This window comes from Carassius carassius, chromosome 45, assembly GCF_963082965.1.
Source record: "Carassius carassius chromosome 45, fCarCar2.1, whole genome shotgun sequence".
Taxonomy (NCBI): domain Eukaryota; kingdom Metazoa; phylum Chordata; class Actinopteri; order Cypriniformes; family Cyprinidae; genus Carassius; species Carassius carassius.
In genome coordinates this window covers 12,478,361-12,496,095 of record NC_081799.1, presented here as the reverse complement: position 1 = coordinate 12,496,095, position 17,735 = coordinate 12,478,361, and the positions used below count along the sequence as shown (strand labels likewise).

General features: G+C 36.3%; 1 long non-coding RNA gene across 1 annotated transcript in view; it reads left to right on the top strand.

The window, feature by feature from the left end:
• LOC132127647 (uncharacterized) overlaps nt 1-15,199 on the top strand; it is a 212,742-nt gene extending 197,543 nt beyond the window's left edge. Inside the window, exons 2-3 of the long non-coding RNA XR_009427563.1 lie at nt 14,835-14,852; nt 14,970-15,199. This is a non-coding gene — a long non-coding RNA (uncharacterized LOC132127647). The remainder of the gene's footprint in view (nt 1-14,834; nt 14,853-14,969) is intronic.
• The last annotated feature ends 2,536 nt before the right edge of the window (nt 15,200-17,735 follow it).

Here is a 17,735-nt window from a genome sequence, read left to right as displayed (position 1 = left end):
TATATATATATATATATATAATCAAGTTACTGTATTGGGACAAGGCAAAGTACGTTGAGGTGTTAATGGTCTTGTTCAGTACATAATATCTAAAGCTAATGAACATGTAAAGTGCTCTCCTGGAACACTGCCATTGAAGCAATTGTAATAATTTCTTGCCCTGCTCCTTATATGGTGCCATTTTATGAGATGCTACAGCTGCCAAAACATATACCGTTACTAAAAACGGTACAAAACGGCAAAATGCTGCTATGTAATTTGTATGTGAATTTCTCAAAAGACTCCAAGTATATAGTCACAAAATGATGATCTGTTGTTTCGAGTTGTGGCTTTGGCTCTTTGTTTTGTTTACCACACGCCCGTGACTCACATCCTGCTTAAACCACAGAACTTCACTTTGGTGTGAGAAGTGAAATGTGGTTTGTTGAAAGAGAGAGCTGAGGTTTTCTGCTATGGTCACAAAAAAATTATCACTGTACATAATCAAACAAAGTGGCTAAAAACAGTACTGGGACCCAATTTCACATTAGTTCTTCTCATTGAACAATACAATCTTGCCCAAACTCTGGTTTGTGCTTGTCAAGGGACGTTTCTCTCACAATTGTTTCTTTGTCCAAAGCTAGAGCTGTACTATATGATTATACTGGTGAATTCAAGACACTATAATTAGGGGCACTGCAGTTGCACCACTGATATAAAAAAAACTCAAAACCTCACAGAGCTAAAATGTTCCAGTAGTTCTTGCCGAGTCCGTATACTATCAAGGTTGAAGTACAGAATGGGCAGTCGCTGGTCCTGTCAGATCTCTGTTCATTGCAGTGACCAGATCTAAGCTGGCATGTTGGGACGGCCGGTTTAAAGTGCTTATTCAATCATTTATAAGAGGAGGGAAAAGCCGAGTGGTTCTTCATCTCTAAGTGTTTTCTTTTTCCTTAAAAAGAAAAAAAAAAGAAAAAAAAAACACATATGAGATATCAGTAGGTGGCTTGGAAGAGGATGCTGGGAAGTCATTTTCCACAGCGTGCTCTTGGTTTATCTCAGTGTGAAGGCAGATAGAGCAGTTTGATTTTCAAGGCAAAAGACAGCTTTTCCTTTTGCTTTTTTTCTGTTTTAAATGCAATGCCAAATGACTTTTTATGCACCTAGAAGTCTTTTTTTCACTGCATCAAAGGGGAAAAATGCAAAAGAATAATATTAAAATAAACTCATAAAAGAAATCAAAGCCGGTGAAAAATGAAACTGATTTGAGGTTTTTCAAATTTGTTTCATATGAAAATATATTTGGACATTTTTTAAAATAAGGCATACAATAACTGTCTTTCCATTTCTTTGGCATTTCTTCATTTTTATGTGACTTTGCCATTTGCCAATAAGATAAATAACTGAACCTAAACGTAGAAGCCTGATAAAAATGTGCATTTAAAAGAAAAACATATCCTTTAAAAGGGATCTTGTCTTCATATATATATATATATATATATATATATATGTTTAAATACAGTATATATGTGTGTGTGTGTGTGTGTGTGTGTGTGTGTGTGTGTGTGTGTGTGTGTGTGTGTGTGAGTGTAATAGTTGTGAATGTGCCCCTCAGCTGACCTCAGTGTGAAAAGATGGATCTCAAAATTATACATTCATTACTAGAAAGGCTTCTAATATGCAAAAGATGCTGGAAAACCAAAGAATTTGTGTGACCTGAAGGATTTTTCTGAAGAACAGTAGGCAGTTTAACTGTTCAGGGCTACTGTTTGAACAACTATCAAAAAAAATAAAAAAAATTAATCCAGATAAGAACATCATATTAAGAATCAAGCATATGCAAAATATTGAATGGGTTTATTTTTTATATAAATTCAACTATTACTTTCTCTTGTGGACTGTATGAAAACATATTTTACTGTATGTGAAATATCTTTGACCACAACAGTGTGTGTGCATGTAAGTATATATATATTCCAGAATCCCAGAAGTACTGTAAAAATGGGTCTTTTCTGAATACAAGGTCTAAAACGTTTGTTGTTTTATCAGAAGAAACATGACAGACACTGTAACGTTTGCAGTTGGCTTAAAACTATGGATAAAAGACTTAAAAACAACTCAGAATGTGTTTGTGAAACATTCATTGTAATACAGAGAAAAATGTTCATGTTGCTGATTGGCTGAGGCTGCCGAGTATTTGATGACAAGCTGGATTTGTAAGCACACCGTGTCATGTGGTGTTTTATGTTGCCGGCAATCTCCCAAGAACATTTATAATGGATAAATGGAGTAACTTGTTTCTGAAGTGAAACCACATTTGCAGTAACCCCTGTTGTACCAAAATGCATTTGAAGTCATCTTTGAATGAAGGTTTGCCTCATTGTAACATACTGTACATCAAGGGAACATCAGAACAAGCGTATTTCAAATTGACAAATTCTGTTTGGAGTTCACATGCCTTTTCTTTCTGTCCTGCATACTTTTCCACTGTAGAAATGATTACAGTATTTTTGTTCGTACTTGCTTCCATCCTGTCTACACACTTCTTTCTTTCTTTCTTTCTTTCTTTCTTTCTTTCTTTCTTTTGTAAGGGAAACAGGTCAATTTAGCTCAAAGGGAATCATTTAAGATTTTAAAGGGAATTTGAACAGAATCACTGTTTCACGGCTGATCACTGAGACGCCCTGCGATTCACTGAACGAGCCGTTTAACATCAAATCTGCGCTGGGTATTAATATCCAAACTATAGTGAAAACACTATCAATTAGCACAGCATGGCTAAAAGCAAAGCTAGGAAGCAAAGCTAAAAGCTAAAAGCAGGCATGACTAATAGCAGAAGCAAGGCTAAAACTAAAAGTAAACATGAATAATAGTAAAAGCTAAGAAGCATAGCTAAAAACTAAAAGCTGAATTTTATGGTGTCCTGAGTATTTAAACTGGCCTTTTGGCCACACCTCAAATGTTGTCTTGACCAATCAGATATTGTCTCGGCTCGGGGGGTATCATAAATCATATGTTATCTTATCAAGCACATGGTCCGAATTTTCCTGCTCTTGCAGGGTCTAATTTTGGACATGATTCCTATAACAAGAATATGATACATTTGACAAATAACTGATGGTCATGACTGTTTCAAGCAAGCAGATTCAAGCACATACATATGAAACATGAATATGTATCCTTAAGCTATCCAATAGTTATTAAAAGACATACACAATAAGGGATTATAACATGATAGTCAAATGTATGGGTTACATATAAATGAATATGGAGTGAAGCGATGGACTGATATTCATTTATAAGTCTTTTTGAGTTCATTTTCGTCCATATATATATGTAGAAAAGACAGTTTTCTGTGCCATTATCTGACAAAGATTTCGGTAGCACTTTATTTTACAGTCCTGTTCCTCATGTACATACTATGTACTTATTATAGTAATTACAATAACTATGTAATAACTAGGTACTAACCCTGAACCTACCCCTAAACCTAACCCTACCCCATGTAGTTACCTTGTATTACCAGAACTTTCTTAGATAAATACACTGTAAGTACACTATAAGTACATGTTAGTACACGTACTGTAAAATAAAGTGCAACCAAGATTTCTGTGGAGACCAGAGGTTCAAAGCCCCCCCCCACCCCCCCCCCCCCCCGCCCCCACTTAGGAATTTCAGTCTGGTTCTGCTAGGTGGGGGAAGTCAAAGGATCTTGTGTAGAACTCTCATGTGTTTACATGTGATGTCCGGCGTTGCCTATCAATTACGAACAACACATTTGACAATCTCTTCTCCGAATTGAAATTGTCAATAATTGTTCTAGTGGTGTTAATGTTGAAAGCTGTTCTGTGAAAGCGTTGGTTATCTTGCTTGGGACATGTGGCACAGAATGTTTTATGACTTCCTGTTGCCTTACTGAGGAATTCGGTTCGTGTTTCAACCACAGTCCTAATCGACTCTTTAATTTTTTCAGATTCGAGTCAGATCCGCTACACTTTCTTTCCTTCTTTTTTTTCACTCCATCACATCAATCTGTAATATTGTTAGTTATCCAGCAGACAGTCAGTGATTTCACTGCTTTATAAGAACAGTCATTAGAGTAGAACAAGAAAACCGCAAACCACACAACATTATTTTAAAGGAAATCAAGCATTTTCCACAAAAAAATATTTTACTTGGGAATCCAGACAAGAGAGAAATGTAGCCAGACATCTTCATAAAGGTTCCAGAAAGAGTATAAATACAGCCCAGTGCTGACAAGCTGTTTTGGTTTAGCAGTGATCCCCTGCTTAACTGGGATCCTTTAGAAAATCCCTTCATGCCTCTATTCAGCCATCATGTTGATGTCTAACATGTGAATGCTGTCGACTACCAAAACGACTGTGTTGTGAGGAGACATAAACAAAGATTTTCCTTCATGCATCCTAGCCTACCGCTTCATAAAAAGGTCAGAGGCAGCTGTTATTCGGTTGTGGTGCTCACAGAGCATCAACATCGCTCATCCACATTGTACATGTTCTTCTGTTTCATAAGCTGAAATGTGAGTTCAGAATAAGTCAGCCATCAAGAGAAGTAGTTCAGCCTTGATCAGACCATTTTCACGGAATAATGTTCAGTTGTGAGAACTGTGCTTTATCTCATCTAAAAGCCCCTTAAATTACATTTTCATAATTCTTTTATCATTATTATGCATGCAGTTTTGTGAACTTATATTCAGAGGCTAAATGGAATATTTGTACTTTTAAAAAAAATCATTTGTAACACAGCAGGACTGTTTAAAATGAATTAGTGACAGTAAAAGGGGATTAAAACATAAAAAAAATAAATTAAATATTTTTCCTGATCAAAGATTTTTTTTCCTTTCAAATAAATGCTGTTTCTTTGAACTTTCTATTCAAATAATCGTCAACATTGATAATAAATATGTCTTGAGCAGCAAATCAGTATATTAGAAGGATTTCTGAAGAATCATGTGACACTGAAGACTGGAGTAATGATGCTGAAAATTCAGCTTTGATCACTGGAATAAATAACATGCTAATGTTAAACTAAACAATGATTATTTTAAATTATAATAATATTTCACAACATTACTGTGTTTTTGTGCAAGTAAATGCAGGCTTGGTGAGCCTGCATAAGACACTTTCAACAATTTCTGTCTCTATATTGAGATAACAAACTCACGTCAACTATTCATTTTAGCTTATTTGAATTGACTTTGAACAAGCAGAGACAAACAAGATGAGCTAATTTATAACTTAGCCAATATCCTCTTCATTATAATTCTGAATATGTATACAAGCCCATGCAGATGACTCCTGCTAGGTCGGAGAGGGACCGTTCTAACCCACTATTTTCAGACTAGAGGACATCAAAGCAATGGAAGTTGTAGTGCGTCAAGGGACTGAGGAAACCAAGCTGTGAATTTGTGATTAAAACAAGGTAAATGAGTCCATTAGAAGCAGAATAGCCCTGGAGACATGACAGGAGTAAATCATTGTGGCTAATTTCATTCCCTCAAGGACAGACCAGAGAAAAAAGAGAGAGCAAGAGAGAGAGAGAGAGAGAGAGAGAGAGAGAGACCTAGCTGTTTGAGAAAATGATGGAGCTGAAGGCCTTTTCTGAAAGGAAAGAGAAAGCCATCGCCATTCTGGAATTTGGTATTTCATAAACTCTTTTAGATTTGGCAATTGCAAAGTTTAGACGTCTCTGGTCTGGGGCTTTGTCTTATAGTGTCAGCGTAATTAATCAGTGCAGGAACATTATGGAGACATTAACGTGGCTGCAAGTCTTTTAGTGCAGACAGTCACTGATAACGCTTGCATACTGGAAGTTCCAGCTGAGACCGACTTTATCTGCCAGCACTGGCAAATTGGTGCAGGTGTGATGTGGCCCGAATGTCCACATTAATTCCTTTTTGACATATGCAAACCCTCAGATCATGGAAAAAGTACATGGTGGTATCAAAGGATGGAGCCCCGTCAGAGTAAATGCTCCATGTGTCCCAGCAGTGGGTGAACCTGGCAGCGGCCCCAGCAAATAGGTCTCCTCTGCCCTGTCCGTCTGTTCCCCTGGAACCTCTCCTCACTGCCTGTGTGTGGTGGTGAGCCTGGGAACATGTTCATAAACATGCACGTAATAAAAAGTAAAAAATGCAGTAATTTAATCACCGAATTCCATACATGAGCTTAGAAGTACAGTGTTTATGTTATTTGGTTGTATTTGTGTGGGCATTGTTTGGCATTTTTAGCTGGCACACTGGAGAGCAACTAAGTTCTGGAAGGACTGGGAAAAAATGGCACAGATATCGTCCTGGATTTCTATATATATATTTTTTTAATAAGCACACACACTATTTTCGTCGCGACTTTGACTGGCGCTCAGCTTCACGTTTTTAATGCGCCATGTTTTTAAACAGTTATAGCCTGTCTCAAGCTGCAGTGATGTGTTTCATTCATTTTTGTGCTGTTTTTGCGCTCTCATCTGAGTGAACACTTTCGTTATGTGTGGCTGCGCTTCTACAGCAAATGTGTCCTGTGCGTTCATATGCGCGGATTACTGCCAAAGATTATGTCGCTAAAATTAAAAGCGTTCAATTAAAGCTCCCTGTCTGACTTGTTTATAGTTGCTACTGAGTTTTGAAGTCAGCAAAAAAGTTATTTCCGATGATTTTTAAGAAGATTGTTTTCCCGCACCGCACTCTGTTGCGATGGGCCCGTTATCACGCAGGTCTTTACTCTGAAGATACATGTTATAATGTTATGACCGAGGCTCTGAACTCTGAGCATAACTTGTTTTTCTATAACAAATTACAAAATATTTTCTTTAAACACTTTAATGTCCTGGCAGTGACAAATAGTTTGTTTTGTATTTAATTTAATTACATTAATGTTATAAGTTAAGATTTACTAGAAATATTTTAAGAAAAATGAATACTATTGTGAAAAAGCACCATATTTGTTTAAAGTGTTTGCAAACCAAATGTTATTGCACTTTTGTTTATATAGCAGTTCTCTTAAATGACAAAAGTACACAATACACTACTTTTGAATGCATTATTACTTTTGTGAATAGCAATGTGATTACGATTAATCGCAGACAATCATGCAATTAATTGCGATTTTAAAAAATATTTTTTTGGCCAGCACTAATATATATATATATGTGTGTGTGTGTGTGTGTGTGTGTGTTTGTTTAGTTTAACACTATTGCTCTTATGTAACTGTGGATTTTTCTACAGAGTCTTAGACATCATCTCCGCACATCTCATGGAAATGTTGTTTTGATTGCTACTAATGTGGCATGTCTTGCTCGATGCGGCCTGAAAAGTAATATCCTCTGCTCTGAAAGTAGCGCCTAAGTCAATACAATTAAACAGAGCATGTTTGAACATGCAAGACCTGTTTCCCCACAAGCTATTAAATCTGCCGAAATCAAAGTGTGTTTGTGTTTAATGCGGTTTAGATATTGAAAACCGAACATAAATCTGGATCCCCTCTGCTTTTTTTCAGCTCCTCTAATCTTTTAATAAATAAAGAGATTTTGTCTGCTCGCTAGTCCGTTTGTTTGTCATTCAGTAACTTTTATGTAATTCCCAATTTGCAATGTTGTTCACAAAACCCATTATGTTTCTGTTGCAAATGGAAAGATGGCAGAAAAAAGCAAATCAATTATGCGGTTCAACTCTTCGGCTTTAGTGAAATCATTTTTTTTCCATGATAAGAAGAGAACATCAGTCTGGTGCTTTGACGTGAACAATTGGTTTGTTTATGGTTGACAACTTAGACATTTTGATGAATCATTTTATGCGGGATTTGTTATCAGTATGTGGGATGCGGGCTCATCATAAATACAGTTTGGTCCATTAAGGTTTGTAATGACTGCGGAAGGTGTATTTATCAGATTCTGAAAGTGCAGGGACAACCACACTATTAAAAAAAGGTCACTTTTTACGACCAGGATGCTTTAGCAAAACATCCCTCTTCTGCTGTAGTGCAACAACATTCAAACAGCACTTTATTTGATCTTTATGTCTTCAGCACAGGCATTTCTGAGTGATTTTGTCTTTTTGTTTTGTTTTGTTTCTTATTTTTTTCGTTTTGTCATTTTTCCTGAATATCTGGACTGCTAGTTTTATTCAATACAGATGGGCATTTATTTTTACTCCATATAGTGTATTTTGTCTCTCTGTATTTATTTATATTAATGTAAAAATATGTTCTAGTATGTGACAATGTGGCATGATATTATATACTGTGGTTGAACCCACTCTTGTTTTTTGTGCATTGTATGATTTTAAAGGACAAATTGTTCACTTTCTATATAGCTAGGCCATTAAACCCATGAAACGAAGTGGAAAAGATAGTTCCAGTTATCTTGTGATTGTATGTAAGCTTAATTAGTGCTATTATCATGACTCATTTCAGTAGTGTGTGGTTGTATTTCATGCCGCTGTGTCCTTGGCCTTGGGAAATGTGAACAATGACATTGCTGCTTAATTATTGTTATGCAGGGTCATTTAGAGAGATTACATAACTATGCACTTAAAGCAGTCGTTCAGCTGAAACTCCTCTGATTGCCAAAAAAAAAGAAAAGCACACAGACATGGAAATCTCCATGTGTTTTCATTTATAAACCTGCAATTAAGTAATTATCACATTCTGGATAATATTCTCCTATGCTTCTTGCAGCTTCAAGAGTCATTATTTATTTCTGAATGACTAAATTACGGTGCATCTTTGTGTATCGTTTTGAAACTGGGATTCGTTTGATTCTCAAACATCCTTTGAAAATGTATTTGAAAGGTTGCCGTGGCTGATTTGCTTATACTGTCATGAATACAGTCAGTTTGAATATCAGAACTGTCTTTGTATTCATATGATGATGCACCGTAACATCAATGAGACGCCACATCGTGAACTCAAACAGGAACTACAGATGATCCACTTTGATATTTCACAGCAGCTTAAAGAATATTCAGTTGACCCTTTCATTGTCAACCCCTCTTCCAGCAGCTCTATTCTATATACATATACAGTATGTGTATATGTGTATGTATATGGTGTATTAATACTGTTCTCTCTGAAGTAATGCATTAGTGTTGTGTACTCAGCAACTATGATGGATCTCCATCCTCAAAGGTCACCCAATGCCCCGCTGTGCCTCCATGCAGTGGTCAGCAGGTGCTGTGTTCTATGGGACTGAGCCTCACTCTGTCTCGCTCAGTGTTCCTGGACTCCAGCGGACCCCATTTGGTGGCAGTTCTGCCTGTTAGAGACCTTTTGCATTGACTGTGGTGCCAGCTCATGGTGGGAAACGGGCAGTTTAGCCTCGCCCTCTCGGAATCACTGCTGATCTTGATGAAACATCTGGTGCCAGCCAAAATCCGCAGATGCCACTGCCAACCCAATATAATGGCTCTGCCAATAGGAGTGATGGGGAGCCAGGGATGAAAGAGAAAGGATATGTTGGAGAGAATTTGTGTGGTTGAAAGGAACGGCAATTGATGTGTGTAACAGAGGGCTCTGTCACAGTCGCAAAACAACACTTACATGTCACCCACACACAATCCACTATCCCCAATTTTCTGCTGTTTCCTACCCATGGGTGCACACAAGGGCTAGTTTTATGATACAGTTGCATACATAACACACATATTCAATCAATTACTGCACCCTACTTTAATATCCCACAATAAACACAGACATCAGACAAGTTTACATGTGTTTATTGAACTTGTAAACTACACCTAGGGATGGCTGACGCGAAACTGATGTTTCGACACGGTGTCGAAATCCCGAAGCGCAGATGGGACATGGGAAACACCCATGTCACTTGACTAAGACGATTCAAGGCATCGGGGTGCTTCACAAGTGTTTCGAGTCCGGAATCTGCTTTTGGGAACAAACCATACAATCGAACATCTGTCTGGACCTAACTCCTGCAAAGTATAAAAGTGGAGTTAATACAGCAGAACAATTCATATATTTAAATATAAATCTTTATAATATTTAAAAAAATAAAATAAATAAATAAATAATAATAATAATAATAATAATAATAATAATAATAATTCCAGTTGTGGCATGATGTCTTTTATTAATGTTTATTTTTTCATGACCAAAATGACATATTCACAAAGAGTTCATTCAGTTGAAAACTACACATTACAATTTCTGAACAAACTGTCAAACTGCAGATGGAGGGCAATACCTCTCGCTATCTCAAAATAACAAAACGCGTGCCACAGGGGTCAGTCTTGGGGCCACTGCTTTTTAGCCTCTATATAAATAATATTGATAGTAACGTGTCTAAAGAAAATTTTCATTTTTATGCAGATGGCTTTGTACTGTATGCTCAGCACCCACCGCAGACCAGGCTCTCTCCCAATTACAATTTGATTTTAACATGCTTCAACAGAATCTTTATGATTTAAAACTTGAAAAAAGTAATGCTTTTTTTCAAATCTGAAATCCAAATCAAATCTGCTTTCAATCCTCACTACCCAGGGTACGAGGATTGAATGTGTTTTAAAATACAGATATCTTGGTATTTTAATAGATTAATCTCTTTCTTTTATCTTTTATATTCAGCAGCTAGAAAAAAGATTAAAACTTAAACTAGTGTTTTATTTCAGAATTAAATCCTGCCTTTCATTTGAATCTATAAAGAGACTGGTTGCTGCCATTTTTATGTCTATAATTGACCATGGTGATGTCTTATACATACATGTTTCATCTCAAAGTTTATATGCACTTGACACTGTATATCATGGAGCTTTGAGGTTCATTACTGGTTTTAAAGTCCTCACTCACCATTGTGAATTGTATGAACATGTTGGATGGCCTTCTCTATCAATGCGGAGACTTCACTGGTTTATCATATACAAGGCTATTTTAGGTCTACTTCCATCCCATCTTCTGACCTACATCAGTGTAAATAATATCGGGACTTACAATCTTTGTTCCCAGGATCTTTTCCTTCTGTCTGTTCCAAAGGTTAGAACTGAGCTGGACACTCTTGAATAAGAGATTTTTAATCTCAATGAGTCTCTTCCTAGTTAAATAATGGTAAAACAAACATAGGTGTGCACACTAACCATTCCTCACTAGGTGTCACAATAGGGATGGGTGTCAAATTGTTTTGAAGCCTTTGCACATTTGATTCAACTGTTTTAGTTTTTCATGAAGCCTCGCTCTGCCCACCATCTGCACATGTGTGTTTTAAGTCACTGGGGTATATTTGTAGCAATAGTCAAAAATACATCTTTTATGTACATTTCTTTTATGTCAAAAATCATTAGGATATTAAGTAAAGATCATGTTCCATGAAGATATTATGTAATATTTCCTACTGTAAATATATAAAAAAAAAATTGATTAGTAATTTAAAAAATAAAATAAAAAACCTTATGTTTTGTGGTCCAGGGGCACATATCGTTGTTTATTGTTCACTTGGCTCTGTTTGTGTGGTGTCACAGTCCAGGTTACCAGAAGCAAATGTCAAACTCCGGTAACGGGCTAGAAAGTCACCAAATTCCCGCATTGCGCCTGCATGATTGCTCCAGTAACTGGACCGTCTTAAATGTTGCTTGTTTTGGAGGTGAGTTGGGAATACATAAACCCAACTTAACATCAATAATAATAATAAAAACAGTATAATATGATGAATATTTAAGGTTATGTTTATCTGTTATAATACTGAAGATTGTATGAGCCTTGTGTTTATTGATATTCATCTAAGTGCATCGTGTTAATAGTCACCCTTGGAAAAATATCCTAGAGTCCATGTTGGCTGGGGCATTTGATTTAAATACCGAACCGAATCTGTTCTGTGTGGGGTTGTAGGTAGAGGCAAACATTGCGAGTGTCTTGGGTGTACTACCGTTTGTGTAGAAGGTTTTAACAGGAAAGCTCTGTGTTATAAATATTATTTTTCTTTTCCATTTTTTTGTCTATTTTTAAAGATATCACTTATACATATGTTATGCATTTTGGTGCACTGTTAATAGACTGTAAATCAGTATGGACCCTGTAAATAAAACCACCTTTGCACTGAAGTTTCTTGCCCTGCCATCATTTCTTGTGACCAGTTTTCCTTCACGCCTCCTCAAAATGTGGCTTGATTTCCCCCATTGTGTTAAGGGAAAATGACAGGTTGATCAGGTCACTTTTGAATCCTCGATTATATGGTTAGTTGCATTTTGTTATTTACATTTAGCATCTTTTTATCCCTCCTGACTGTGACACTTTCCAAGCAAGGGGTTGTGACCCCAGTTGAGGAATGAAGTACGTGTTCATTTTTTAATCACTTGGCTCTGGAGGCTTGATCTCTGTGAGCTGTGTAAATCTGAAGACCACCTGTTGTGCATTGTGAGCCATTTCCTCAGTGTGTGATCAGTTGCTTTGAGAGTTCACAGGAAATGGAATTAACATCTGAAAATGGCAGCACAATCACAGAAATGACGGGTCAATTCCTTTATTCTCAGCATGTGTGAATATATGGTTTGTGATGGGAGAAATATCCGTCAAGACTTAAACACCCCTGCCATTGTGCTGAACATAGCCTTTCATGTATGCAGGTTCAAACTGAACTTTGACCTAATATAAAAAATATATATATATATATATATATATATATATATATATATACATACAGTACTTCTACAGAATTTGTTAAATAATGAATAATTGAAGGGCTGTTGAATTGTTCTTATAAATTGTTAAAAAATAATGCTTATACAGTATATATATATATATATATATATATATATCTGGCTGTGTGACTATGAGAAGTTATTACCTCAAAATGTACGTCAGTATGCAGTTTTCCCTATTGCACGCATGCCAGCGTTTATCCGTCTGTGTCCCACTGTTGGCACACATGCCGTAGGTTGCCGAACCCTGCTTTAGATTGTCAGTCTTACAGAAATGAGTCCGATGTATGCACTTTTAAGGCAATGCAGCAAAGGATTCCGGGTTGGAATGAAGAGATGAATAGGACCTCAAAGGGCTTCAGTGCCAGTTGCAAAATAAAGCCAGATTGTCTGAATAACCTTATGCTGTAAACCACAAAATGAGCAAAATAGATGTTTTTTATGCATCACAGTGCACTCATCAGTGAGTTTTCGCTCTGTTCTTCAATCATGGCTGTGGTAATTGCAGTGTCAGGGCACACGGCCCTGTGTTTTGGGCTCAAGTTTTGGTAGACCAGGTGTCACACAGAAACTTGGCAGAGATACTTTATGTCAAGCTGTCCATCTCCCTTCACCCTTATCCACCTGATTACTGACACTCTCACATTCCCCCGATGGCCGATGTCCGGGTTTTTCCAATCCACCTGCCCTCCAAAGGCCATTCTTACTCTTTTGTCAGTGCTTTTTTGGTTACGGTTTCCTCTTTCTCTCACAAACTGACTGTATGTGTGGTCAGATTGGTGTGTATAAGAAGTAAATCTCACAGTCTGGTGGTTGTTTCAGTTATCCCATCATTTTATTGTTTTTTCTATCCATCTTTATAAAGTTCTGCCTTTCCTGTTTGTCTTACAAAAACTTACAAGGTGTCGAGTGGAAACATCATCCCAAACACCATGTGAATCACCTTTACTGTCTCTGATGAGACTGTATAGCTGGTTTAAAATTTAAATACAGCTAATTATAATTACCATAAACTATCCCTAACCCAAACAGATGCACACTGACTTCATCTCTTTTAATGAGCACATAAAATTCAATATGCAATCTGCATAATCACAAGCGGTCAACCATTCATATTTCCATGCTTATTCCTCTCAACATCTGAACTTGGAGAGCCGTTCTTTTGCAGCAAATACGATTAGCTTGATTTTGTAAACAGGAAAGAAATGTATCCATATGTGTAGAATGACATTAAAGGGATAGTTCACCCAAAAATGAAAATTACACCTCAAGCCAGCCTAGGTGTATATGACTTTCTTCTTTCAGACAAATACAATCTGAGTTATATTTAAAAATGCCCTGGCTCTTATCAGCTTTCTAATGGCAGTGAAATTTTGAAGCCCAAAAAAGTAAATCCATCCATCATAAAAAGCTCTCCACATGACATCAGGATGTTAATAAAGGCCTTCTGAAGCAAAGCGGTGCATTTGTGTAAGAAAAATGTCAGAGAATTTTGATATAAGCCAAGAGAAGACAAAAGGAAACAAAACTAGAGATTACTGTTAATTAAGTTTTAAATATGCATATTTTTCTTAAACACATCACTTCGCTTCAGACGGTGTTATTAACCTTCTGTTGCCAGTTGGAGTATTTTTATAATGGATGGATGCTTTTTTTTTGGCTTTACAATCTTATCAACTATTCACTGCCATTATAACGCTTGAAAGAGCCAGGGTATTTTTATTAGAACTCCAATTGTGTTTGTCTGAAAGAAGAAAGTCATATACACCTAGGATGGCTTGAGGGTGAGTATATCATGAAGTAATTTTCATTTTTGGGTGAACTATCCCTTTAAGCTTTTTATGAAGACATAAACAAGGCTGCTCCAGAGTACTAATGTTTAATTTCAATAAATTAAGTATTCATTCCACCATGAATAATTAGTAGCAGCCTTCTTTTTAACGTGGTTCCTCTACATTGAACGTCGTAGTTCTTGTCAAAGAATAATTGATGTACTTTTTTTAATGTCACTGCAGTTGTGTGACAGTTTTCATCGCAGGAATGCTGACCACCTGAAGAAGTCAATTTAATGGCTAGTTAATTAGATTTAACGGTGATTAAATTCTAATGGTCATGATTTAACATTGATTGATTACCTGAGGTCTAATCACCATTTCTTTCTCTCTCTCTCTGTCTCCTCATGTGCTGCTCGGCTGATCAGATATTCTCGCCGTTTCAGGTAAGCACGGTTTCAAATTTTCCTTTATTCTGCTGAAACGTCATCAGACGTCATCTGCTGAGGCTGTTTTGTGTCTGTGCTGGTTTTGCCGTATCTAAATGCCGTAATGCCATTTAGAGAAGGCAAGAAGTCAAGTGCTAATCTGACGATGCCTCAAATTAAAGGAAGATGGCGATGTGAGCGATGGGTTTGTTGTTAGGGTAATTGGAAGGTTCTAGTGATGAGTGTGGGCTTCTGCAAGCTCACGACTGTGTTACGGCCGACATAGCCTCAAGATGATACATGAACGGATCATCCGGCATTCTGTTTAGAAGTATCAGAGAATCAGTTAATGAGTCCGCTCATAATATGGGATGATTATTTCCAGGGTCTGGATCCCATTGTCAGAAAGATTAATGTTGGTTTGAGCTTGTGTTGTTGTTTTTTTTTTTTAAATATATATAGTTTTCCTATTTTGAGAGCAAAATTCATATTTAGATGAATGAGTCGTGTGATGAACTGAAGCATTTTATTAATTAAAGAACATGACTTGGTGGATGAGGTTCTGGGGAAGGAACTGAGATGGTGCCGATGGGATTGTCTTTCAGAGGACATTATGTTACTGCTAAACAGGTTTAGCAGTTTTTTTCTGTTTTTGTACTGGTTTTTGACTGTATGTTTCACTTCCAACTAACTGCTATCTAAATGTTTTTGTATATTTTTGGATGACAAGCAATCAGCTCCTGTCTTTAGAAGACATCTTGAATTGATTCACAATATGCATGAAGGTTTCTTCAGAGCTTTTAGCATGATCTGACAAACAGAATTGTGTTGGTCGCTAATGATGAATGAAGATGAAAGTAAGGTCTCAGAAATTGTGTAGTAAAATGTGTACAAGTTATTGTTGTGTGCGTGTGTAAATATGTGAAAATAAAATTAAATCGTAAACCAGTTATAATTACTGATATATACTATTTATAACTGTTTAAAAGTTTGGAGAGTTTTAATATATATATATATATATATATATATATATATATATATATATATATATATATATATATATATCATAAATCTCTTATTCTCAACAAGGCATTTATTTTATAAAATAAACAGTAAAAATCAGTAACATTATGAACTGTTATTACAATTAAAAAAATCTATTTTCTGTTTTGTTACATTTTCAGTGGCCATTACCCAGCATATACTGTATACTGACCTCAAAATACTTTTATTAATTAATTTATTTGTTTGTTTGTTTAAAAGTTACTAATAAATGTTTCATTTAGAAAGAAAATATTGACTTGACTCTGAAACAGCAGTTGCAAACAGTCAGTTCTTCTCAAAAACTGATTTTTTGGGCAAGAAATGGCTTTAATTCAACTGGGAACAAGTTTGTAACAGAGCAATATCAACAATGCTCAAATAAACGTAAACCTATAATCATTCTTAATAACAGCTGTCATATGTCCCTGTAAGTTCCAATGCATTGAGTATACATAATTAAACATCTTAAACAAGGGCATAAGCAATATTCATATTCCTCACAGCTTCAGTTTTATCTTTAATCATTTTGAGTGATTAACACTTAACAACTTAATGTATTTTGAAGCTTAAAGGTAAAGAAACCGTGCACATACTTAATTAGATACAATATTTTTTCTTGTGCATCATACGACTGATAAACAGGCTTTGGTTACCGTCTTCTCTTTCTCTGTCACGCTTTCTCTCTTCCCCTCAAACCATTTTTCATCTTTATTTTTCATCTCCGCGGTAACATCACTGTTTACGCTCTTAATATATTCCTTATAAACTCATCACGACGACGACAGATCCTCCCAGGGACAAAGAGAAAGTAATAAAAAAAAAAAACATCAGAACAAAGGGATCCTGAGGAAAATAATGTGCATCAGTATTAGGGCTGTGTATTGGCAAGAATCTGGCGATACGATACGTATCACGATACATGGGTCACGATTCGATATATTGCAATATATTTCGATACTGTGCATAAGGCGATATATTGGGATTTTTTTAAAGTAGGACTATAATTTTAGAAAAGTAATATTTAAAAAAGACATGATGTGCATAAAACTCAAAGAAGTTTACTTTTGGTAAACAATTCAGTACACAGAAAATCAAACAGTTTGGGATTTGTGGTTCACAGGTTCTTAGTGAGCAAATTTTTATATGCTCAAGTAGGCCATAATAAAAGAAAATACATAGCCCCTGTCACAATACATAACACATACACATTATGTGCAATCTGAAAAAAATAAAAGACATCTGTCTGTGTCAATAAAAATAATGCTTGCACTATTCCTAGAACACAGGGTACATCCAACAGACCAACACGTTTTGTGTTGTAAAAACACGAACACGATTCCTAAAGGAAACATTAAGGAACAAATGTAAATTGTCAATTAAAGAAAATACATAGCCCCTGACTGTGACATCTAGGCTAATGCATAACACATTAGGTGCAATCTGAGGTGCAATCTGTCATTAAAAAAATGCTTGCACTAATATGGGTACATCCAACACATAACACTTAGTGTTACAAAAACACAATTCCTAAAGGAAACATTTAGGAATGTAACACTAATTAAATCAATGAAAAGGGAAGCTTATTTAATCTTAAGGTTTTTGTGGAGGAAAACCAGCTGATCAACATGCTCAGGCTTTAAGACACTTCTCTGTGCATTAACAATATCTCCCGCAGAGGAGAAAACTCTCTCCGAAGAGACACTTGTACCGGGAATGCAAAGAAAGCGCTTCGCAACTTTGGATAGGTGAGGGTACTCGTGCTCATGGAACTTCCACCAACTGAGAGGATTCTCTGGAAGTGGCAAAGGGGGTTCTTCCCTAAAACGTTTAACCTCAGCTGTTGCAGTGTAATGTGCA